Consider the following 27,011-nt stretch of genomic DNA (forward strand, 5'->3'; position numbering starts at 1 on the left):
TGATCGATGTGCTGGTGAGTCTTATGGCTGTATTTTAGCATGAACTATATTACAGGAGTTAGGCAAACGTAAGAGAATTTACTACTCACAGGGTAATGGCTCACTGCAGTGTAAGGGTGTCCCAAACACGGCCTGCTCTTGCTCTACTTGCTCCCCAGTGCTTCACTGAGAGTCTTTTTCCTATTTTGCCTTACTTTTGAAAGCATAGATTCTCTTGCCTTACTGATCTCTTTATACCCTTATCATTTTCCGCTGAGTTATTTGGCGCAATGGCAGCAGTGCGACGCCGAGGCTGATTTAACATCATCCCCCAAGTATGCAGCCCTGAGCTCAGAGTCGAATATTTTAAGACTGAAACATGTAACACATCTGTCAGGCAATGATACAAATACAGTCCCCTGTCAGAATGAATGAATGAGGTAATCCAGAGTATGGATAAATTGCAGGGAGATGGAAGATGCTAGAAACTGCGTTTTGCCAAAAAGCATTTCTGAGTAATTAAGTTATTTGAGGGAGAATGATATTCCTTTGTTTGGGGTTCGAACTCATTTTTTTTTAACCAAGAGACCCTGGTGGTAATTCCTAAAGAATGAAAGTGAGGTGAGAAACAGATTCAGCTATACACACATAATGGAAAAAGTGTGTGGTCCTTTTCTGGGCTATCTCATGAGAAGGATATATTTTTTTCTGTAATATTTTGTAAAATTTGCTTAACCAGGTAGTTCCTCTTTACGTGATTACAGTCCCATTTTTGTATGTATTTATTACAAAAACCAGACATGAGGATAAACCCAGAAACCACTAAAAATGCTTCAACATTGATAGAAATGGACCTCATCATAAAACCTGAAAAAATTCTCAACAAAGAGAAAACAATATCCCCAAGTTGGTTGTTTATACTGAAGGTATATAAGCTCCTTCCCACAGGGGAAGGGTGTGAAAGGATAGATATGTCAGATACGTGATTAGAAACAAGAGGACAAGTAAGTCAGGCAGAGAAAGACAAACACCATATGACATCGCTTACATGTGCAATCTAAAAAAATGGTACAAGTGAACTTAATTACAAAACAGAAGTAGAGTCACAGATGTAGAAAACAAACTTATGGTTACCGGGGAAAAGGCAGGGTGGATAAATTGGTAGATTGTGACTGACATCTACACAGTACAATATATAAAATAGATAACTAACAAGGACCTACTGTATAGCAAAGGGAACTCTAGTCAATACTCTGTAATGACCTATATGAGAAAAGAATCTAAAAAAGAGTGGATATATGTATATGTATAACTGAATCACTTTGCTGTACACCTGAAACTAACACAATAGTGTGAATCAACTATACTCCAGTAAAAATTAATTTAAAAAAGAAAGAAATGAGAGGACGGAGTGCAGCCTGTACAGGGAAGGTTAAGTGAAAGGAAGAAGGAGACCAGGAGGACTATGTCCCTGGTTCCTCATTGATCATTCAACTGGGAAGGAAGTTCCCAACTTTACACACGATTGGCCCAGTTATTTACAACTTGGGATGTGCCATTTGAAGCAGCCATTCAGTTCTGTGAATGGTCCACGCACACTCAATTCTCTTCATCTGGAAACAGAGGTGAAAATCTCACACTGAAGATCTAAGATAACAATGACCTGGCAGTGCCATGTGAGTAGAAGTTATCACTAATCTCATTTAACCCTGCACGCATCTAGAATCCTAGTGTCCTGATACCATCTTCAATAATATCTCAATGTGACTCTTACATACAACTAGAACTATATTTACAAGTATGTGAGTCATTAGATCTTTATTAGAATAGGACTGTACATCACAGTCTAGTATCTTCTCGAGACTATACTGGATTGTTCATTATTTTTCAGCTGCAACTTTGAAGAGGAGAGAAATGATGTCAATGTTCAAACAGGCCACTTATCCTTTTTTGCGCCATCTCACCTGATCGTGGTGTTTGAAAGTTTGGCAAAGTGGGATCTACTGCCTCCAGATCAGTGCTCTTGTTCTATGTGGGATGCCCTCCTCCTGGCTCCCACTGGTAGGAGAAAACCTACATATCCTAACTCAAATTCCACCTCCTCTGAGAAACCTGTATCACAGGCAGATTTATCTCCTCCCTGCTTAAGGCTCTATCTAGGGGCACTTTTCCTCCTGCCTCTGCTGGTGATAAATATTCTGTGCAGTATTTCATCCTTTAGTAGCTATCCCTGACTTGGCACACTGGAGAGTTGAGGACAGGGCGTGGGGCCCTGACCCTCAACACTTACGTATACACAGTAAGTCCCCTACATACGAACCTTCAATTTGTGACCTTTCAAAGAGGCGAATGTGCAGCTGGTTCCAGCAAGGAACCAGAACCTGTGCCATCAACGTCAGGCGTGAGTGAAAGTGCAGCTTGCCCTCCGTCTCCTATTGCTGACGATCCTTCAGCTCTGCCATCTCCCACCTCCTCTCCCTCCTCCAGTCAGTAACTCTTCTTGCCTGTTCACTCAGTGCCAGGCCCTGTATGCCAGCTGTTGTACTATACTACTGTGCTTTTCAAGGTACTATACTGTAAGATTAAAAATGTTTTATTTTTTGTTTGTTTTTTATGTATTATTTGTGTGAACTTAAACAGCTGATTGTATTAGTTGGGTACCTAGGCTAACTTTCTTGGACTTACGAACCAATTGGACTTAATGCGCTCTCTGAACAGAACTCGTTCGTATGTAGGAGACTTACTGTACTGAGGACCAGTCTTTCAGTTGGTACTTAATCATTTGCTAGATGTTGAATTTTACCATAAAAATCTTGTCAATAGTGATTGTTCTCGGTAGATCCAGGGATAATCCAGAAACTTAAACCCCAATTATATTCTTAGTTTTATGAGATAAATGTATGCTGTGCTATATGGTTGTGAAAACATGGCATCTTGAGGAGAGGCTGTGCCTGCCTTTCCACTGATGGGGGCCTGTGTGAAGAACAGAAAAAAGGAGATATGGAAAATAGATCCCCTCCTTTCTTCTCCTTCTGCAGCTCTCTGCCAAACACCTGCTAGCCTGCTGCTTATAGATAGAGTTATAGCAGCTGGGCTAAGCCAAGAGAAGTTATGGAAATATATTTACTCATCACTGGCCAAGAATACGCTCATCTTTTCAAACATAGGACAGTCACACATGTCTGTCAAAACTGTGAGGGAAGTGAACTCCATATTCTAGATCTCACTATGTATGTATCAACTAAATTTTGCCTGTCACAAAAATACAGAGATAGAGAGAGCTCATAAGATCTTTGTAAATATCAATATATGTAAATAAAGGTCTATTCCATTATAAACTGAACTTGTGTATACTTGAATTAAAAATTCATTTGCCTATCAACATTGAGACATAATTTTTAAATTTTGATTTTAATAAAGATATTGAAATAATTGTTACAATGTATTTTTCCAACTAGTTTGGTAAATAACTTCTTTCTTCATATCACATCCTCTGATGGCTATGGGACATGAACATAACTTTCTTTCTGCTTCATATCAGATTTGCGTGTGTGTTTAAAACAATAAAAACTCCGTTCAGTGGCTATTTGTGAGTGATGATGGAAAAGATCCATTCTTTGCTGGAAAAGAAATATATTTGTCACAAATAGCCACCAACTTCAGTGGAGAAAATTATTTGCACACTGAACAGGGAAACTGCCAAAGCGAAGAACAGAGCATCTGCTGTGGACAAGGGTATAATTATCTTGCTCATCCAAACACTGTTGGGCGTAAAAGTTTTACTCTCTCTATGGCAAGATGCTCTGCTCAGACTTTTTTTCTTTTTCTGCTTAGACTTTTAACACAACATTATTAGCAAATAATAACTAGTTTGGTAGTCCTGTCAATAACAACAGTCCATTTTTTGGACCATTTCCTGAAAAAATGGAAAGCAGACTCTAAATCTGATGAAATTGACCATTTAGGTGCCAAAATGATCAAAAGCATCAGTCCTGTCCAATCGTAAACCTTTCATATACCTACATACATCGTTTGACATAGAATTGTAAATTTTTCAAAAAGAGGAAACATTTTATCTTTCTGGTTCTAGATTATAATTTACTGTACATTTCTATGAACTATTTTCTGATCCTTAATGTTTTCTTTCCCAGCTTGGTGAGGCCAACATTACTTTTATGCCACTCTACCTTTATTTAGAAAGAAACATGAGTGGACCATTCTGGTAGACCAGATGGATAAAAGAAGTTTGTTTATAATGAACAGATACCAATGATCATAGTTAGCGGTGCTTTTCTGAATCTGCTGTTGCCAATTCTAACTTTTCTCTTGGGATTTCAACTTGAGATGGGCAAGAGACTTGAGTATGCTCATAAAACCATTGGAACAAGGGGGTTAGACTTCCTTTTCCAATTGCTTACATGTAATTGTTGTCTTTTTTAAAAAAGAAGAAAGAGGGGATAGGAATCATGAGGCCATTTCCAATCAATGCCTTTAATAGGCAGGCCTGTTGAAATAACGTCATGCCACTGTTTTTCCCCAAAACTTCCAACCTCTATCAGCAACAGCTGACAAGTTCCAGTTAATTTGAAATTGTGTGTTCTCTCCTGTGAAGAGAAGACCACACACACAGTATTGGAAAACACCCAGTAATATCATGATTTCCCAAACAGAGGGCTCATCATGTTCCTTCTTCTGTGCATAAAATAATAATGTGTCCTTTTTTATTTAGAATAGAAAACTTTCCAATCCATTTAAATTTTATTCGTTACTAGCAGGGGGAAGAGGAAATCAAATATTGAAGTCTATAAAAAAAAAGTAGAAGTGACAATTTCCTCCAAGGTTGGTGATTCTAGACACTGGCACAAATTCATCCAACTGGGTGTCTCAAGAACATATTCCCACATGAGGATCCAAAAGGGAAAGTGTCACAGAACTGACAGATGGGCTTCCCTTGCCTAGATCAGCCTAATGGAGCTTTTAGGCAATATGCATACTAGCTGTCAGTGACAAGGTGTGTGTCAAGGACTTGAGAGTGGCCAAGAGAAGCCTCATGGAAGACATGGCTTCATGACTGATGTGTGTGCATGCTGATAGGCAAAATTTGTTAGGAGGCTGCCAGTTTAATGGAAGCACTTTTTTTTTTTCCTTTCTGAGTTACTGGCTGCAGCAGTTCACTATAGGGTCAAGACCAGAATAATCTTCATCCCAAACAAAAGACACACTGAAGTCTCGTTCTTTCTTTTGGTAAATCACACCCAAAGTTGTGTTCTCATGCCTTCACTTTTTTTATTACATATGCATTGGAAATATTTTTTTCTAGTCTTATGGTTGAATATTTAAATGTTGAAATATTGACAGCTGCCCGGTTTATCGAATCTCACTATCTGAAATAAAGAAACAGTGGCTAACAAATTGGAAAAACTACAAGAAGTAAATAAATTTGTAGAAACATACAAGCTGCTAAGACTGAATCAAGAAGAAACAGACAATTTGAATAGACCAATCACTAGTAGTGAAATTGAATTTGAAATTGAATCCAAGCAAACAAAGGTCCAGTACTGGATGGATTCACAAGGGAATTCTACCAAACATATAAAGAAGAGCTAATACCCACCCTTCTCAAACTGCTTTTAAAAAATTGAAGATGACAGAACACTCCCAAATTCATTCTACAAGGCCACCATTACCATGATACCAAACCCAGACAAAGACTACAAAAAAACAAAATTACAGGCCAATATCTTTAATTTTGTATAGATGCAAAAATCCTCAACAAAATATTAGCAAATCAAATCCAACAACATATAAAAAGGATCATACACCATGATCAAGTTGGAATTATTCCAGGAATGCAAGGATGGTTCAATATTCTCAAATCAATCCATGGGATACAACACATTAACAAAAGGAAGGATAAAAATCACATGATCATCTCAATAGATCCAGAAAAAGCATTGGACAAAATTCAATATCCATTCATGATTAAAAAAAACTCTCATCATACTGAATATAGAGAGAACTTATCTCAGTAAAACAAAAGCCATTTATGAAAAAACCCACAGCTAATATCATACTCCATGGTGAAAAGCTGAAATTCTTTCCTCTAAATTCAGGAAAAAGACAAGGATGACCACTCTTGCCACTTTTACTTAACATAGTATTGGAAGTCCTAGCCACAGCAATCAGACAGGAAAAATAAATAAAAGGCATCCAACTTAAAAGGGAAAAAGTAAAACTGTCACTATCTATAGATGACATGACGTATTATATAGAAAACCCTAAAGTCTCCACCAAAAAAAACTATTAGAACAAATAAATGAATTTAGCAAAGTTTCAGGATAAAAGATGAAGTATACAGAAATCTTTTGCTTTTCTATACACTAATAATGAATTATCAGAAAGAGAATGTTTTTAAAATCACATCAAAAAGAATAAAATACCTGGGAATGAACTTAACTAAGGAGGTGAAAGACCTATATTCTGAAAACTATAAAACATTGATGAAGGAAATTGAAGATGATACAAAGAAATGGAGAGATGTCCCATGGTCTTGGCCTGGAAGAATTAATATTGATAAAATGTCCATGCTACCCAAAGCAATCTATAGATTTAATGCAATCACTATCAAAATACCCATGAATTTTTTTCACAGAACTAGAACAAATATCTCCTAAAATTCATGTGTAACCACAAAAGACTCTGAATTGCCAAGCAATCTTGAGAAAAAAGCAAAAAGCTGGTGTTATCACCTGCCCAAACTTCAGACTATACCACAAAGCTACAGTAATCAAAACAGTATAGTACTGGCACAAAAATAGACAAATCAATGGAACTGAACAGAGAGCCCATAATTAAACCCACACAGCTACAATAATTAATCTTTTTTTTTTCATGGTACGTGGGTCTCTCACTGTTGTGGCCTCTCCCGTTGTGGAGCACAGGCTCCAGACACGCAGGCTCAGCAGCCATGGCTCACAGGTCCAGCTGCTCCACGGCATGTGGGATCTTCCCAGACTGGGGCACAAACCCGTGTCCCCTGAATCAGCAGGCGGACTCTCAACCACTGCGCCACCAGGGAAGCCCTACAATAATTAATCTTTGACAAAGGAAGCAAGAATATACAATGGGGAAAAGATAGTCTCTTCAATAAGTGGTGTCAGGAAAACTGGACAACTACATATAAAACAATGAGATAAAAACATATTCTCACATTATATATAAAATAAACTCAAAATGGATTAAAAACCTAAGTGTTAAGACCTGAAATCATAAAACTCCTAGAAGAGAATATAGGCAGAACACTCTTTGCCATAAATTGTAGCAATATTTTCTTGAATCATCCTCCTATGGCAAAAGAAATAAAAGCAAAAATAAGCAAATGGGACTTAACTTAAAAGCTTTTTCACAGCTAAAAAAAAAAAAATCAACAAAACAAAAAGACAAACTACTGAATGGGAGGAAATTATTTTCAAATGATATGTCCAACACGGGGTTAATATCCACAATATATAAACAGTTCATACAACTCAATATCAAAAAAATGAACAATCCAATCAAAAATGGGCAGAAGAAGTATTGAATAGACATTTTTCCAAAGACATATACGCGGCTAACAGGTATGTGAAAAGATGCGCAACATTGCTAATTATTAGAGAAATGCAAATCAAAACCACAATGAGATATCACCTCACACCTGTCAAAATGGCCATCATCAAAAAGTCTACAAATAACAAATGCCGTTGAGGATGTGGAGAAAAGGGAACCCTCATATGCTGTTGGTGGAAATGTAAATTGGTGCAGCCACTATGGAAAACAGTATGGAGATTCCTCAAAAAACTAAAAATAGAATTACCATATGATTGATCCAGCAATTCCACCCCTGGGTATATATCTGGAAGAAAATGAAAACACTAATTTGAAAAGATACATGCACCCCGATGTTCACAGCAGCATTATTCACAATAGCCAAGATTTGGAAGCAACCCACGTGCCCATCAACAGATGAATGGGTAAAAGAGATGTGGTACATATATACAATGGAATATTATCCAGCCATAAAAATTAATGAAATTCTGCCATTTGCAGCAATGTGGATGGACGTAGAGAATATTATACTCAGTGAAAGGAGTCAGAGAAAGACAAATACTGTATATCATTTATATGTGTAATCTAAAAAAATAAAACAATTGGATGTATATAGCAAAACAGAAACATGGATATAGAGAACAAACTAGTGGTTACCAGAGGGGCGAAGGAAGGGAGGAGGGGCAAGATGCAGGTATGGGATTAAGAGATACAGATTACTATATATAAAATAGATAGGCAGCAAGGATATATTGCATAGCACAGGGAAATACAGCCATTATCTGGTAATAACTTTTAATGGAGTATAATCTATAAAAATACTGAACCACTATGCTAGACACCTGAAACTAATATAATACTGTAAATCAACTATACTTCAGTTAAATAAAGAAACAGTAGCTGCCAAAGCCAATGTGAATATTCCTGTTGTTTATCATATTCTGGAAAGTTTCATCCTAGTCCTACAGTCTACTGTAGGACTGTTTCAGTGAAGCAATGCAAGAAATTAATTAGAGAAGCATCAGTTCTATGTGTTAAAATATTGTGTTCTCACAACTTGCTCTTTTGACTTTGACCACATAAATTATCTGCCACCATGGTCAGAAGGCACATGGGTAGCTCCAAATGAACACATCTTCCATAATTTACACTCTATTATAACGCCGCCTCATATTATGCTGGTCTGGCCCATAATATTTTTCTTTCACCAATGGTTAACCGTAAGTTTGACACAAGTCGTTTTGATAACCACTTATACATTGGGATTTATTCTCTTGAGATGCATTGTCTTGTAACACGGCCACCATCCTGTAAGGAAATTATCCCAACAGCATAATTTCTTGAAATGGGTTTTTACAGATAAGCTTTAAAGACACTAATGTGTAGTCATTGAAAGGAAGACTATGTTAAGAGTTAAGGCTAAAACATGTGCCATTTCAGTCACAGAATATTCTGCAGGAGAGAGAGGCTCCATGGAGATTCCCTGGAGGCCAAGACAGCATATGGAGAAAGAGGCCATGGAAAGGAGAACTGAGGTGCCCCAACTGAGGGTTCTCCACAGAGCTCCTGATAAACGGATCTGTGTAAGTGACCCTAGGTGGCACCACACGGAGCAGAAAGCCTACCAGGTCAATGCAGAGAATCACAACCTTATTCAAAAAAATCAACAATTTAATAAGCAATATATCATACTTGTTTTTAGCCACTTTGTTATCTATTGCTAATTTTTATGCAGAAACAGATAACTGAAATAACCACTTAAAAATGCAACTTTTTTCCGAGATCCTGATGGACAGCTAACTAACTTGCTGGGTGACATTTAATCTGCTAGAGGCTGTTTTCTCATCTATAATATAAGCAAGTTGAACTATGTGACCTCAAGGTTCCTTCCAGCTCTGAGAGTCTATTTCATTCTGCACTGGGATTAGAATAAAGGTTGTTAGCCATCTGACTGCAACAGCAAACTAATTATGCAACATTGCAACCTTCAAGGGAAGAGACTTTAGTTGGCAATCCTGTCCAATATAAATCCACCAGATAACAAAACATCTTTTGTGCAAAGGGCTTCAATCTCAGCCTCATCATAGCTGAGCATTTTTGATGTAGATTCTTCAACTCTGTATTATATATATTCTGAAGAAAACAATTGTTTTGTGTTAGTGATTATATAATATGAGATACGTGCTTTTCAAAAGAGCTAGGATCTGCTGCTGTAAGTTCATCCCACTATTTAGAAAGAAAAGGAATAAAAATATAATGTATATGATGACATTAGAGAGTCAGAAATCTGTACCTATTTACACATATAATTTCCCTAAGGGTAATTTAAACACCATTATCAAATGGTTTATTCTGTACCAATTTAGTACCAAGAATGAGATTATGATTGCTTTTTAAACTTAAGGACTATTTTTTCCCTTAATCATCATTTTTATAGTGTTTGTGGTGTGTCATACATTGTTCCAAACATTATACAGATGAGGAAACTGAAGCATATAAACATTAGGTACACAGTTGACATGTTAGAGCTGGTCTTATATCCCGGGAAGTCTGCCTCCGGATTCTGTATCCTTACACGTAGATGTACTGTTTTGACCCATATGAGAAGTAAACCCAAGATCATGTTGTTATTTAAACCAAATTCTGACCGAGTGAGCTAATTAACATGATAGTTATATTTAAAACGTTGAAGAATTATGTCAGAACTGTTTAGCGATATGAAGGTATTACAGAAAAATCAAAGACCAACTTAACTCAAAACAAATCTGTAATTTGGATGCAAACTAAACCAAAATATTTTATTTACTCAGTTTTCAAAAAGGCACCTATTTTTAGAAATGCTTTCCCTAAGTTCTGCACTGTCTCTTAAAGACATTAATATTTATTCACTAATTTTATTTCCATTCATAATGTGAATTATCCTATTATTATCCAAGTGAGAATATTTACACACATGCCAGAAAATCTCAACAACCTAATTTCATGATGTTGATTTCTCCAGATTAGCTTTGGGGACACTGATTTGTACCCACTGTAAAGAGGACTGTGCTTAGAGTCATTTCAGCCACAGAAGCAAGTGTGATGCCCGAGTCTAACTCAGTTATCTCTTAGGGAGAAAAGGGAGGAGGCTGTAGGAGTGCTTAAGTGCCTGGTTAAATGGAGACCCTGGAAGCATCTTCCTAGACTGAGATCTTTGACTCTATGTAACCTAATCACACTCAGATATTGCAGCGGCCTATATTATAATTCTTTAAATCTGCATATTTGAATCAAATTATAATTAGTGTATAGTATCTGCCTGTACTAACATCCTTTGACTATTCATATTTTAATCAAATTATGCTGAGTATATTGATGAGCAAAATTGCCCCTAATGTTCAGCCATAGAGCACAGTAGCAGAGAATGGGACCCTGAAAACTGCTGAGGTTTGCATACAAGCTTCCTCAAGGTCATGCTACCTTGGAGAGGTTATTGAACATCTCTGAGCCTCAGTTTCCACATCTGAGAGCTAAGGTTAAAAATAGTACACCCCTCTTGGAGCTGCTAGGATGATTCAGTGAATGGAGCAGATGTGAACGACTTAGAACAGTCTCTGTGACTGAGTAAGCAGGTGTAATTGTTAGTTATCATGATCATTTGTATCGTTCCTGCTCATAAATTTATTACTGAACTGCACTGGCATCTACATTGGCTCTACAGAGTGTACCAGGCAGTTCTCCATGTGAGAGCTTCCACTCAGGACACTATGAGAACAGCATGTGTCTGATTTTCATAAATATGATTTTTATGATGATCACCCTTAACATTAAGATCATTTCTTCCTTGGCATTAGAAACCTGCATATAGGTAAGTGACTATAACACACAGACAGCAAATTTGAGCATTTCAAAATTCTGTCGATTTTAGCTATAGCTCTACAAGTTAAATAAAAAGAAGTGAAATTTCAATAGAATGACATTTTGCTAATCTTGTCAACAAAAAGTAAAACTAAAACAAAATGATTAAGCCAAAAAAGTGTGCATGTCTGCGTGTGTGAATACACAAACATGTGACTTTTTTATTTTTTAATTTTTATTTTAGATTGGAGTATAGTTGATTTACAATGTTGTGTTAGTATCAGGTGTACAGCAAACTGATTCAGTTATACATATACATATATCTATTCTTTTTCAGATTCTTTTCCATTATAGAATATTGAGTAGAATTCCCTCTGCTATATGGTAGGTCCTTGTTGTTTATCTATTTTATATATAGTAGTGTGTATATGTTAATCCCAAACTCCTAATTTATCCCTCTGCCCCACCTTTCCCGTTTGGTAACCATAAATTCTAAACACAGACGTCTAGTTAAGGGTTATCAACAACATTTTTGAATGCAAAGCCCAGTTTTGGTTTCCGATGCATGCACTGTAAATGTTTGCTAAAATTGAATGACAAGGCAAAGGGGTTGAATTCAACAAATCATGTGTAAGAAATGTTTGGCTTGATTATCCAGGGGGAGTCGTGACGTGGTTTAATGAGCCAGACTACCTTTCATTAGGACACAGAAAGGGGCTAGGAGTGCCATTTAGGGAGTGTAGCTGTATGAAAATAATGCATTGCTCTGTGCCACCTTTAAAGATTGCAATCGTAGCTTTTAGTGCAGATTTCATTTTTAATAATCTCCTTAAAAATCACTAAAAATACCACCCCACTGTGTAATTTGTTTCCTTCACTCTGATGGCACTCCCACTGTTTAAAACTAATTGCTTTTCTACATTCTCTTAAGGTCAGGCTCAACAGAATGAATTTGAAGACAGCATAACTATGAGCCTCAACTGTTTAACACATCGAGAGCAGATCATGATGCTGATTGAATGTCTCCTTCAGAAACGTGCTGAAGATATTTAATTTGCCTCTAGGCAAACATCACAGTGACTGACAGTGTAACTTGAAGGTTTGTTAAATATAGTCTGGTGTTTATTTGCCTCTCTCTGGAAAATAGTCTAGAAATTACATCCTTTTTTAAAATTCAACAACTAGGATATGCAGCAGGAAAAACATTTGTCTATATTCAGTTGGAATTTTTGTGAGGACATTCAAGTACTGTTTTAATCTATCTAATCTATCTCTTTCAAGATAGCATATAAATTCCAAAGTTGTGCAATCTCTTCACTTTTCCTAAGAGTGGAAACTCGGAAAACCAAAACAACAAAGTATATTGTCCAAATCAATCAGTAGCTGACCAGGTACACCTTGAGTGACTGCAAATATAGCTGAAAGGGCTGAATTTTCCCCACTGCTGTCAGTGACAAATGAATCAGACAGTTGAACAATAGCCATACAATTTGCAGACTGAGTTAAGCAAGATGTGTTTAAGCAAATCTGTGTGTGTGTGTGTGTTCCTGCATGACTCATTCATCTAATTAGTACACACTCCCCCTATTCCTACCTTACCCAACATACATGATGACCACATGTGTGGCCAAGGGTACTTGCAATATATCAAAAATCAATGAGGCTCAGTATGAAAGTCATGTACCCTGATTTGCCACAAAACCAATTTAAAAAAAACAAATGAGAGGATTTATGGATTAAGAAGTATTGGTGGTTTTTTTCTTTCCTTAGATTTTTAAGAATAATGAATTTTTAAGAGCATGACCTGACATATATATTTTCTGTGATTTTTTTTTTAACGTGGGCGCAGGACCATACACAAAGTCTGGAAGTCAGTAACTAAAAGCACCAACAGTGGTTTGCCTATCTGCAGTATCTATTTTCTCACAGAAAGTTGTGACCATCTTGAATTCTTAGAAACAGCATGGAGCCTTCCAAATAACTTGTTCATGAAGAATCACCAACGTTCCCATTATGATCTAATTTTCTTTTGAAAAAGACTGTTTAAAATCCATGAAAACTTAGATTTTGGTCCTAGCATTTAAAACACATCCTAAAAACATAAACTCTAGGCACAAAGTGACTAAGCACAATCATTCACCCATGGTTATTGTGACTTTTAAGTCTAGATAAATGTCTTCTTCCATTCCTCCTTTTATTATCATTCATTAAAATTCAGAGAGGGTGGGGGAAAAGTCTAGCATTAAAATCATTCCACAGCTGAACATTTATCCAAGACTACAACAGTTAACAGCTTTTATAGTGATGGTTTTGTTGCCACCTTTGGGTGTGTATTTTTCACTACAGGTTTTGGGAGAGAAGAGGGAGCCAGTGACCTCAGGCTGTAGGCGCTTTGCCATCTACAGAACTGACCTACTTGTAACTCAGTACTCTCACTTCGGTTAGTGAAGCAAATGGAAGTTTCATCTCTCCGGGCTGACCTGCCAAGGCACCATCCTTATGCCACCTGGAGCCCTCAGGGGACAGCAGGGGGCATAAGGGGGGTGTCCCTAGAAAGTCTAGAGCTACTCAGGCAGTCATGTCCTCCCTCAAAGTAGCTGGTCCAAAGAGCCACTACCTTGCAGATGGTGTGACAATTAAGTGACAACTCTGCAAAAATAGAGCCTGTAAACCCTCAACTAAAAGATGCTCTTTGCTCATTTGTTTACATGGGGCCTAACAGAGACCATGTAGGTAATAGGCTGGATGGCACAACTAGTAAAAAGAAAATTCTATCAAAAAGGATAGAATCGTAGGATTTCAGTGTATTCCCACTTCATTTTATAAATAGGGAAAAGAATTTCAGGGAGGGAAAATCACCGTCCCAAAAACAAACCACAGAGCACTCTAAATGAGTGAGGCTCCAAGTGTGGTCTGTGGACAGGTGCCAGTCTACAAGCCGAGTCCAGTCTGCCACAAGTTCAATTACAGAAATCGAGAGAGAACGCTTACAAATGTGGATGCCAGTTTGATAGTCACAACATCCAAATGTCTGGTTTCATCCTTTACAAAAGCATCAGGCTGCAATGGATTAGAAGTAAACAAAAACTCCATCTTCATCGTGGGTCGTTGAAGAAGCACCCCTGGGAATCGTCATCTCTTAACTTCTGGGATGTTAGTGTCTCCACCACACCTTCTTGGTCTTTACTGCAATCTGGGCTATGATGATACTGCACAGTCCAGTTGAGAAGAATGCTGATATCAGACATAACTTTATGTCAACAGGAAAAGAACATAAAACTAATCCAAATGTCTATTACCGAGAAGTTTCAGGTGGGAAAAAGGAGAAATCACTGAGCAGTTTGGGAACTACATCACGGCTGTCTTTGGGGTCAGATTTGTATACCTTTTAAAATGTGTTTGATTAGTTATTGTTTTCCTAGGTTAGAAGCAGAGATAAGGAACTTATTTCTTTACCAATTAAGATCTTTAATCGTATATCTGCAATCATATTTTATTAATGACAGAAAAGGAGAAAAGTAAAAATGATTGATTTTCCCCAACTTCAATTGCATTTCATTGTTTCAGCCACTTCACCACGGGCTTTCCAGAGAATTTCCAGCGACCATCATGCTGCCTGGGAAAAAGTTTTCAACAGCCCTGGAATGTCCTTCTAGAAATCCCATTGCTTCCTCAAGTCTGGCCTTTCTTGTGAGCCTCACAATGGATTGGGCCTCGAGTTGGAGGTACCGTTTTTACAAGTCCTAGATCAGCTTTCTCCAGCTCAGGTAACCAGGTAAAGCTGACCCCTAGAGCCGTTCCACTGCTTCTACCTAGAGCCAGATCTGGTTGGATACACACAATATTCGCTTCCTTCACCCACCCTTCAACTTAAACCGACAGCAGATGCTCCACATGTTTTGCTCTAAACAAGTACCTTAAATATATGAGACCAATAGCTTTTGGGAAAAGAACTGAAACCATTCAAGTCATGTCATTTATTTCCTTTGACCTTTCCTCCCAAACTCCAGCTTTGGCATAGCTGGGCACTTCCCTGTCAGGATAAGGAAATACATTCAAATACAGCTATGATTCTGAAAGAATTATAGGAAAGTAGGAGATTAGGTATGCTTCTTTGTTTGTTTGTTTGATTTGTAACTTTGTAATCTTTTACTTTGCTTGAGAATAGGACATATCTGATTGATTTATGATCAACAGCTCAATCCCCCCTCCCTTTTATTCTCCTATTATAAAACATTAAAGGATCATCTTATACTTTTCTTCACTGTTCAAGGGACTTGTACAAATTAAATGCTCAGTAAATAAAGTATAAAGAGCTATTGTAGGAGATCATAGTGGCTTTTGTCTCCCTGTTTGGAACCGTGGAGTTACTTTGTCAATAAACTCAAATTCATTTTCATAGCCCTCCATCTGAATTCTTTATTGACCCAGCTTGAATATCCTCTGCTGTAAAGTTCTGTGCCACAAACTGCAAACTGTGTATGTAGAGCACTGCCCCCACCCCGTGAAAAATATAAAATTTAATCTCACTTCCAAATCCATAAATATGCTTCTTTTTGGAGTCAGTACAGGTTATACAGTGGGGCCTCCAAAATCTTCTGATCTCTGACCAATTATACTTCTATTCAAGACTACTTTGCCATCAAATGGGAAAACAGTTCCAAGATCTCTCTGAAAAGATCAATATAGTTAACCCACGGCTAGCACGATTAGAAAACAAAAAAGATAGTCAAAGCACATCTCACAACTACTTTATTATGTTAGTCACATTTTTGGTTTTTGGTGTTATAAAAACCTACATCATTGCTTAATTTGTTCACTCGTGGAACATTTATTGAACAAAACTCTCTGCATGGAATACAAAAATAAATAAGATGCAATGCCTTGAAATATTTTGACTGATTTCGAACACAGGCAGTTGAGCTGTTTGTGTATTTGGCTATATACAATTCTGCTGGAATCTTCAGTCCTAACTTGAATTCTTGGTTGTAGACATTTCAGATAACCTCCTCCTTCATTATAATAATTTTTCCTGCACCCCTGTCTTTAATGATTGGAGGGCCATAGCATCTACTATTTTTCAGATATATATCCAAAAGCCTAGTCTTCAGTATATTACTAAGAGCTCTTTTCATCATTGGCACTGTAAAGTCATCACTATGGCATAAAGTGGAGCACACTGAAAGTGGCTATCAACCAACAAGTAACACACACCAGCCTGGTGTCTGTGCTGTTATTGAAATTACAGTATAGGCAGCTACACTAACATGCTTGATGTTTAAAATGCTTCACTCTGGGGCAACTTGTTCAAAGCTGTCTTTCTTTAATTTGAAGCAATTTCCCCTTTTCCAGGTTAAAAAAATTAATCGTCATACCATGACCACAAGAGAGAAAAGAACTGTAGCAGCTGTCTGAACACTGAGAAGAATAAAACCACAGCGCAGAAGTTTTTCTGTAAAGGGAGTTTCTCTGTTTAAGAAAGTTTAAAGGATAAATTCAAGTTCAGTCTTACTTATAAGCAGTCTCTGAAAGAAGGAAATCTTTCTATCCCTCAGTTTCATTTACAACTTCCAACGATGTCATTATTACACATCTATGCTCCTTTATGACACTAAAGTGATTATAACTGTTTAAATTAAAAGCCAACATAGTTTGGTTATAAATTTTCTTCTTACATTCTGCCCAGGGTTTAAATAAGCAGTAGTAAACATAAGCAATCCTCCTTCCTGAAGCTCTGCATCCATGAGGGCATCACATACCCTCTCATGATGAAAAGGTGCTTTGCTCTGCAACCCTCCACCCTGCCTGACAAATGTTAGACTGAAGATGCACATACTGTAAAGGCAGAGGCCTGAGTTAGATTTCATGTCTCTTTCACAGAAGTACACATAATAGATTATAACTTAACTTTACCAGTGATATGGTGAAATCTTGCCCAAATATTTGTTGAACCAATGTTAAATACAGAACATAACATTTTTAATAATTTGTAATTAATATGGGCTATTTTTAACAATGAGTGATAGATGTTTCTGGAAACTCTATTTGACTTATTTATATCCAGTACTATGTATTATTTATAATAGATTTTATTTTTAGAGCATTTTAGTTTCACAGCAAAACTGACCAGAAAGTACAGAGAGTCCCACATACCCCCTGCCCTACACACACACACCCTCCCCCATTATCAGCATCCTGCACCACAGTGAGAGATCTGTTACAATCAATAAACCTGAATTGACAAGTAATTGTCACTCAAAGTCCATAGTTTACATTTGGGTTCACCCTTGGTGTTCTACATTCTATGAGTTTTGACCAATATTTAATGATGTATATCCACCATTGTAATATCACAGAATAGTTTCACTGCCCTAGAAATTCTGTGTTCCACCTATTCATCCCTCCTTCCCCTCAACCCCTGATCTTTTTACTATCTTCATAGTTTGCCTTTTCCAAAATAGCCTATAGTTGGAATCATACAGTATAACTGGTTTCTCAGATTGGCTTCTTTCACTTAGTAATATGCATTTAACGTTCCTCCATGTCTTTTCCTGACCTGATGGTTCATTTTTTTTAAGCACCAAATAATATTCCATTCCCTGGATATATCAGTTTATTTATCCATTCACCTATCAAACAACACATTGATTGCTTCCAAGTTCTGACAATTATGGATAAAGTTGCTATAGACATTTATGCATTTTCTTTATTCACTTATTTGTTTGTTTAGTTTAATTTTTTTTTCAGCTAGGATTCAGTCATGGATTCTTTCATTTTTCTTGGCAGTTCTTATTGAGATTTCAGAGTTTCTTTAACTGTAATTAATGAAATGATTAAAACACTGAGCACATTTACCTTCCACTGAATTTAAAGAGATGGAAAAACTGTTAGAACTAACAAACAAATTCAGTAAAACTGCAGGGTACAAAATCAATATACAAAACTCAGTTGCATTTTTATACATCAGCAATGAAACATCTGAATGAGAAACAGAGAAAATAATCTTGTTTGTAATAGTACTAAAAATAATAAAATACTTAGGAATACATGCAACCAAGGAGATGAAAGATCTGTGCACCGAAAACTATAAGATATTGATTGAAAAAGACACAAATAAATGGAAAGATTTTCTGTGCTGTGGATTGGAAGAATTAATATTGTTAAAAAGTCCATACTACCCAAAGCAATCTACAGATTTGTTGCAATCCCTATCAACATTCTGATGGCATTTTTCACAGAAATAGAAAAAACAATCCTAAAATTTATATGGAACCAAAAAAGACCCTATTTAGCCAAAGCAAGCTTGAGAAAGAAGAACAAATTTAGAGGCATCACACTTCCTGATTTCAAATTATACTATTAAGTTATAGTAATCAGAACAGTATGGTACTGGCATTAAAACAGACACATAGATCAATGGAAATGAATAGAATCAAGAGCCCAGAAGAAATAAACCCATGCACATACTGTCAACTAATATTGACAAAGGATCCAAGAATACTCAGTGGGAAAAAGATAGTCTTTTCAATAAATGGTGTCGATAAAACTGGATATTCCTATGCAAAAGAATGAAATCTTACATCACTCACAAAAATTAACACAATATGGATTAAAGACTTAAAGGTAAGACCTGAAACTATAAAACTCCTGGAAGAAAGTATAGGGGAAAAGCTCCTAGACACTGGTCTTGAGAACAAGTTTGAATATGACACCAAAAGCACAAGCAACCAAAGCAAAAATAAACAAGTGGGACTAGATCAAACTAAAAAGCTCTGCACAGCCAAAGAAATGATCAAGTGATAAACAAAATGAAGATGCAACCTAAGGAATGGCAGAAAATATTTGCAAACCACATATCAGATAAGGGGTAATATTCAAAATATATAAGAAATTCACACAACTCAATAGCAACAGAATTCTGATTTTTGAAAGGGCAAATGACCTAAATACAAATTTTTCCAAACAAGACATGCAAATGGTCCTCAAGTACATGAAAAGGTGCTCAACATCACTAGTCATAAGGGAAACAGAAATCAAAACCACAATAAGATATCATCTCACACTTTTTAGGATAGCTGTTTATCAAAAAGACAAAGATAACAAAGTTGGTGAAAGGGATGAATGAGTTCTGGGATGTAATATTCAGCATGGTGACTACAGTCAACAACACCACATCATATACCTGCACCTTGCTAAGAGAGTAGAATTTACATGTTCTCGCATGATATACACACAAAAATTGTAATTATGTGAGGTGATGGATATGTTAACTAATTTTATTGTGGTAATCATTTAGCAATATATACGTGTATCAAATCATCATGTTCCACACCTTAAATTTACACAATTTTACATGTCAGTTATATCTCAATAAAGCTGGAAAAATAAAAGAGATGGCAGAAACCCAGTGACACAAGCATTGGAAGATAAATGGTGAAAGTTATTATCCTTCCTCCTATTATCTTCTATGGGTTTTCCTTGCTTGTTTTTACTCTGCTGTTTTCACCTAGGTTTTAAAGCAATCTCTTCAGCCATTATGACATTTACTCTTCCACCTGGAACTCCTAACTCTTCCTCTGATTTTCCCTGGTCTCTTCCAACCTTGGCCAGTGTAGGGCTATAAGGGCCTCCTCTCATGCTCCCACAAATATTCCTGCCCCTTCTGACTGCCCTCCTTTCTCTCTTGTAATTTTTAATCTCTCCGTTTTCCTACATTGGCTCCTGGCAAAATGCTCAGGTCTCTCCAGTGTTTAATATCCTTCACTGGATCCTGCTTTCCTCCCAAGGCTCTGTTTTCATCTTCTCTCTTTAACTTTTGAGCTTCCTTAAAGGGTCATCCCCATGTGTTTCTTCTATTCCCTCAATCTGCTCCCCTTCTCAAACTCCTCTCATCTGAGTTGTACTGTAAGCACTCTAGGATCACCCTGCCCTGTACGGTGAGATCTGAGATCTCTGATCACCCAAGCCAGTGGGATTTTCTCGGTTGTCATCTTTCTCAGATTTTGGAAGTGGTTGCACTCCATATCACTCGACATTCTGGAAACTACTTCTGTGGCTTCCAACATTCCATTCTTCTACCTTCTGTCCACAATGTGTTTGACTGCCCAACTCTGTCCTTTTGGGGATGCTTGTTCCTCACCTCCCTCACCACCATGTGATCCAGGAAGGCATATCTCAAAGGCTCCTTTCTCAATTCTCTCTCCTGCTTGTAATGCTTGGGACAATGATTCCCAATACCAAATCCAGAGCAGATCGGTATTTCCTGTTACTTGTTTGCCATGCTACTGAAATAAATAGAATTTAACACATTATCTTCCTCAGGTATGACTACTGGGGGGTGGGGGGAAGGACAAGACCAGTCAACTGGACTCAAATCTGAATCACCACTGAATTTCACTGTCTGACCCCATATGACATCAGCAGATAAAATCAAGAGCTGTAACTGCATCTTGCTCTCCTTCCCTCACTCTATGTGCCCTGCTTCTTCTCTAATTGAGTGCAGAGCAATACTGATTACATCAATATCCTACCCCAAAAGCTTCAGTGGTTTCTAATGACACAAAGACTTGCATAGATCATTTTACTTTAGTATTCACCTATTCTCCAAAATGAACTTTCCAGTCCAAACTCTTCTATTTATAGTCCATACCCCATGCTCCGGGCAAATGTATCTACTAATTCTCCCTTAGAAATGTCATGGTCTTCTTTGTATTTTTCACCATGATTCCTACCATTTTTCCCCATAAAACTTGAACACATCCATGGAGAAACATCTTAAGTGATGAAAGGTCATAGGAATGGAGAAGAATGACCTCATTTGGCTGACCAAATAGGATCTTTCAACCTATTGATCCCTACAGACACTGGTTCCATTTTGGGCTATTTATTTACTCTCCATCTGGTCTAAAGTTAAGTAGCGTACTTCTCCTACTTGCCATGCAATTGTAAGGTCCTTGACAGCAGGTAATTTGCTTTTGTTTTGTTTTTTTCTGGTTTTCTGTCTTAAATTTTTATGGTAAAATATGCATAGAATAAAATTTACCATTCTAACCATTTTAAGTGTATACTCACATTGTTGTGAGTACACAGAAGCATTTGTCTCTAAAATATTTTTATCATCCCAAATTGGAACCCTGTACCCATTGTACAAAAAGTCCTCATCCTCCTTTCTCCCAGCCCCGGTAACCAGTATTCTACTTGTTGTCTCTATAAATTTGATTACTGTAGGTACCTTATATAAATGGAATCACAATATCTGCCTTTTTGTGGCTGGCTTATTTCACTTAGCATAACATCTTCAAGGTTCATCTATGTTGTAGCACGTATCAGAATTCCTATGGCGTCAGCACAGTGTTTTGAACTTAGTAGATACCCGATAAATATTCCTTGAATTCACTATTTGTCTCAGAATTAATTAGAGACAACAGCATTTCATTGACTTAGTAGGTTTATCAAGCTTTTCTCCACAGAAGAGATGGCAACTAGACTTTTAAACATTTTAATTATTGCTAAGAGCTGAGTGTTCTGCTTGTACAACTTTTCTGCTTCTGAGTTGACAAAAATTGAGCTATCCTTTTGCTCTATTTCTTTAAAACCTGAATACAATAATCTGATGCATATATAGGGACCCCCACAGATACCTTTCCCTTTTATAATCTTTCCACCCAACCATTCTTTAAAAAAAAAAATATATATATATATATATATATATATATATATATATATGTATATAAAATTCGCTATTCTCTTGGAATACCTGGCAAACACAGTTGGTTCCCTGATACAGCCTCCATCCTTCCTTCTACCTCTTTCCCTGCCTAGCAGCCTTCCAGCTGAGAGTGGCTTCAGGATATTTCTGGCCAAAAAGATATAAGTGGAAGTCGGCTGAGCAAGTATTCAGGAAAATTCTTACTTCTCTAATCAAAATAATAGACTCATCTGGCACAAATCTTTGGCTTTTGTTCCTCTCTTCTCGGCTTAAGTGGGGCCTTGGAACATGGTCATTTCGAGATGCTGATGTCATCAGGGTGTGATGGCTGGAGATTCTTTAGCTGTTTTGAGACCATGAGGCTAAAGCCAAGGTGCTATGGGTGTCTGAAACTTTTGAGCATCTCCTCACTCCTGGAGTGCTTCTCTCAGCTTTCTTTTATAAAAGACAAACAAACCACAATTTTTAAAGCTCCTGATAAACATTCTTTTACTTATAAGCAAGAGCATTTACTTCTTAAGCAGCATGCTCAGTTAAATTGCATCTAAGCCGACCTTCAAATTCAAGTGCTTTACTACTAAATTATTACTCATCTGAGCTTGTGAGATGAGAACATATATAGCAATGTGTGTGCAGATTTATGTGTATATGTACATAACATCTACATATATGTATATGAATGGGGCCACAGCTGTTTGAGATTTGGGCTTTGTCTGTTTATTTGTTCCAAATGATTATGCCCTGTAATTTATGAAAGGAAGTTCAAATTTCTGGGGACAAAAAAGGAGATGAGGCAGGTCTAGAAGGAGCGAGGAGGCTTGATCTAGAAAGAAGTGAATTTCCAAGGCTGGCAGTCAGCCAGAAACACTGCCTTAGCACTGGCAGCCTGGGAGCACAGAAAACAGAAACGCCTTTCTGAGATCTACACAGTGATTCACACTCTCAACAAACATTTCCCAGATGTACAGCAGAAAATTGTCACAAAAACACCAAAGCCCTTCTCTTCAAAGCTGAGTTCCAAGAGCCTAAATCACATTCTCTCCTTTATAAGTGTCTTCCTGCACGGTGACATGCCATAAAAAAATAGACTGGTGGAGAGTCACAGTGCCTGGCTTTATTCATGCTATGTAAACATTTCTTGGGTCACTTGACACTTGCAGCACATGATGGTCTTGGAAGGCGAGGGTCTTTAAAGCACTCTTTTACTGTGTACCCATCTACCAGCGTTTCCAGAATCCTAGTCACAAATTGTCATATGGGCAACGGCCATGTGTTCTCTCTGGAATTCTGCCAACAGGGAAGAGCTGAGAAAGATCTTTTTATCTCTAATTCAGAAGAATTTTCAAGTCACAAAAGTAATTCTGGCTTTTGCCAGCCTAAGATCTGGTTATTGTCAGTTACAAGACGATTTTGTTTACTCCCATAGCTGTCACATGGTCCTAGGAAGTACAGTGGATGAGATGTTGGCCACTGACATCTCGAGGACTGAAGAGATGGGAGAGGGATGTGCCTCAGTGGTCCATAAGCTCCTTCACTAACCCAAAAAAGCTCTGGACAGACCGTCTTAGAGCTGGAGAGTGAAGTCTCCAAAAATTAAAGAAATAACACTGCTGAATAAAATAATAGCATGCCAGCCACGGCAGGAGTTGCTGTATCTGTGTCATCTCATTTCATCCCCACAAGAATCCTCTGAATGGTACTGTCATGACCTCCATTTGACAGATGAGGAGTCTAGGGTTCAGAGGTTGGCTTATGACACTCACCCAGCTAACAGGGGGTAAAGAAGAGACAAACTCGGGTCCATTTGGGTCTACAGACTTTCTACTGTCATTGATGGCGCTGAGAGTAGCTGCGTGTGTAATTCCCCAAAGGCCACGAGGAGATTTCAAAGCCTCTCCCACATCCTTCCTTTCTCACCACACTTCCAGGACTTGGTCATCATGGAGGCATTTCTTCTATTTATTCTGTCACTGATCCCAGAGCAAGACCCTGAGCGGTTATGGGATTGCCTGCCTGTAACTCTCTGGTGGCTAAAATGGAGAAAAGCCTGGAAGAGAAGAGTTGTAAGAGGGGAGCTTAAAGGGTATGAAGGAAGGAGGGAGAAAGGCGGCCAGTGAGGGAGAGGACTCTAGGGTCATGGCTGTCTTAGGTGAACTCATGCTTCTCTTGAAGACTAAAGCTAGGCTGCCTCCCTCCTTCCAAACTAGCCCAAGCCAATGATTGCACTGCACATGCTGAGCAGAAATGGTAAAAAGTTGTGGGCAAACATTCAACACAGTAACCATTTAGGATCAAGGTCAATTTTCGTGATAGCACCACCACAAATTGAGAACTAATTGACTCTAATTTATGCAAAGAACCCTGGGATATTAAGGGAGAATATAATCAGTATTTGAAAGTGAATAAATTTAAGTGTGGACCACGGGAAACATGTTACCAAATCATGCTATAGTATGAGTCTATAAGTGGATGTCTTAGACCACATAACCAAAAGCTCAGTGAATGAATGGGCACTTTGTGTATAGCAGACAAACTCATAAGGTGCCAAGGCAACCCGGCCATTGTGTATGTAAACAGGCATTTACAAAGCATCAGTTGGTTTACTCTGCCTGCAGTCCTCCCCTTATAAAGTGGTTTGAAGCACATATTGCATTTGTGTTCCTAACACATATGGGACACAGACATTTGAAAATGAACTTTGTACAATTTCATTATTAAACACTCAGCAGGCTTCAAAGACAACTGCATTTCATTAATAATAAATAATAAAAATGTAGACGCAGTAAAATATTAACATATCAAACACCTCCATGGTGCTATTTTTATGCACGAAACATCTTCCCTTCCCAAAAGACCAAGTCCCTGCCTGACTGTAAGTTAGGTATTTAGAAAAGAAAATAATCTCCTTCGGAGGAGTCAAGAAGTCTCCACTGCAGCCCTAGGTGGTAAGCGAGTGCCTCGTTATTTTTAAAATTTTTTTTTACAAATAATTTCAAATATAGAAAAGTTGCAAAAATAGTACAAAGAATATCCAAAATACCCCTGCCTTTTCCTCATTCTCACCTGTCACATTCTACCGCACTTACTTTAAATTTGCTTTTCTCTCTATCTAGACCTCTCTATTCATCCAACCATCTCTGTTTCTCAGACGTGTCTTTCTGAGCCAGCTAAGGGTAAATTGGTAAATTGTGGCCTCAGTGTGAGTTGGGATTGAGGGAAGGCGGAGGAGGGGCAATTCATAAATTAAAACAGGGTGGTCTGGATAGATTTAATTAATAAATTAACATTTAAACAAAGTCTTGAAGGAGGTGTGACTACCTAAAGGAAGAGCATTTCAGAGAGAAGGAATAGACAGTGAGAGAGAACTGCAGCCAGGCCATGTTTGAGGTTCATCAAGGAGGCCACTGTTGCTGGAGCAGCAGGGTGGATGGACCAGAAAAGTACCAGGAGATGCAAAGAGGTGAGGGATGGAGAGCTCACGGGCCTGTGGTTGGGGGGCGGGGGTGTCTCAGAGGCCAATGTGAGGGTGATAGTGAATCATTGAAGGGTTTGGGGCACCAAAGTCACACGATCTGATGACTTACATTTCAGTAGGACTAGTAGGGTTGATATTTTCATTCTATATGGCAAACCTGGTTTTGCTAAACCTGATACTATTAAATAGGTATCTGGGTAGCTAATTGTTATTCTCTCTTTACCCTGATGGTTTTGCATTCCATAATTAATTTAGTTTAATTTAATTTATTGTATGTGTGTGTACGTATGTAAAACTTGGGATATATGCCTCATAAATCATCTCCACTTGAATTATTTCATTCTTCAACTTTCTCCTTTGTTCACCAACAATAATTTGAAAAGGTCCACTCCTTTTCCTTCCTACATTATACTGTGTATATTTACATATTGGTGTTATATCTGGGATCATAATTTCCTTGAAGGAAGTCCCATTCATCTTTTAGCTCTTAGTTTCTAGGTCACAGAATGGGTCTCTATAATGTTAATTGAATGACTACACATAGAAATTAGATATATCACATGATCCAGCAATCCCACTCCTGGGCATATATCCAGACAAAACTATAATTCAAAAAGATACATGCACCCCTGTGTTCATAGCAGCACTACTCACAATAGCCAAGACATGGAAACAACCTAAATGTCCACTGATGGATGAATGGGTAAAGAAGAGGTGGTACATATATACAATGGAATACTACTCAGCCATAAGAAAGAACAACATAATGCCATTTGCAGCAACATGGATGCAACTAGAGATGATCATACTAAGTGAAGTAAGTCAGAAAGAGAAAGACAAATACCATATGATATCACTCATATGTGGAATCTAAAATATGACACAATTTAACTTATCTACAAAACAGTAACAGACTTACAGACATAGAGATCAGACTTGTGGTTGCCAAGGAGGAGGGGGTAAGGGAGAGGGATGGACTGGGAGTTTGCGGTTGGTAGATGCAAACTATCAAACTATTACATTTAGGATGGATAAACAACAAGGTCCTACTGTATAGCACAGGGAACTATATGCAATATCCTGTAATAAACCACAATGGAAAAGAATATAAAAAAGAATGTCTGTATGTGTGTAACTGAGCCACTTTGCTGTACAGCAGAGACTGGCACAACATTGTAAATCAACTAGACTTCAATAAAAAAGAAATAGGATATATCTGTACCTATTATCACATGGTATATTATATTACCAGCCATGGAAAAGATTCTGTCCTGCTAAGTGTTAAATAAAAACATCAATATTAAAATATATATATATTATTTTGAGGATTGTTCCTGAAAAATGCTAAATTTTAAATCAACTTTGAGGTTTTGTAAAAAGGAAGGAAAACTCTTAAAAGGCTCACCTCTTCTGGGGCAGCATTAGAAT

At 37.6% G+C, this 27,011-nt stretch overlaps 1 protein-coding gene across 6 annotated transcripts in view; it reads right to left on the reverse strand.

Moving 5' to 3' along the window:
• The window catches only part of RBMS3 (RNA binding motif single stranded interacting protein 3), a 724,151-nt gene that overhangs the window by 581,228 nt on the left and 115,912 nt on the right, over positions 1-27,011 (reverse strand). The window lies entirely within an intron of this gene.

The sequence above is a fragment of the Orcinus orca genome, chromosome 10, assembly GCF_937001465.1.
Source record: "Orcinus orca chromosome 10, mOrcOrc1.1, whole genome shotgun sequence".
In the NCBI taxonomy this organism is placed as follows: domain Eukaryota; kingdom Metazoa; phylum Chordata; class Mammalia; order Artiodactyla; family Delphinidae; genus Orcinus; species Orcinus orca.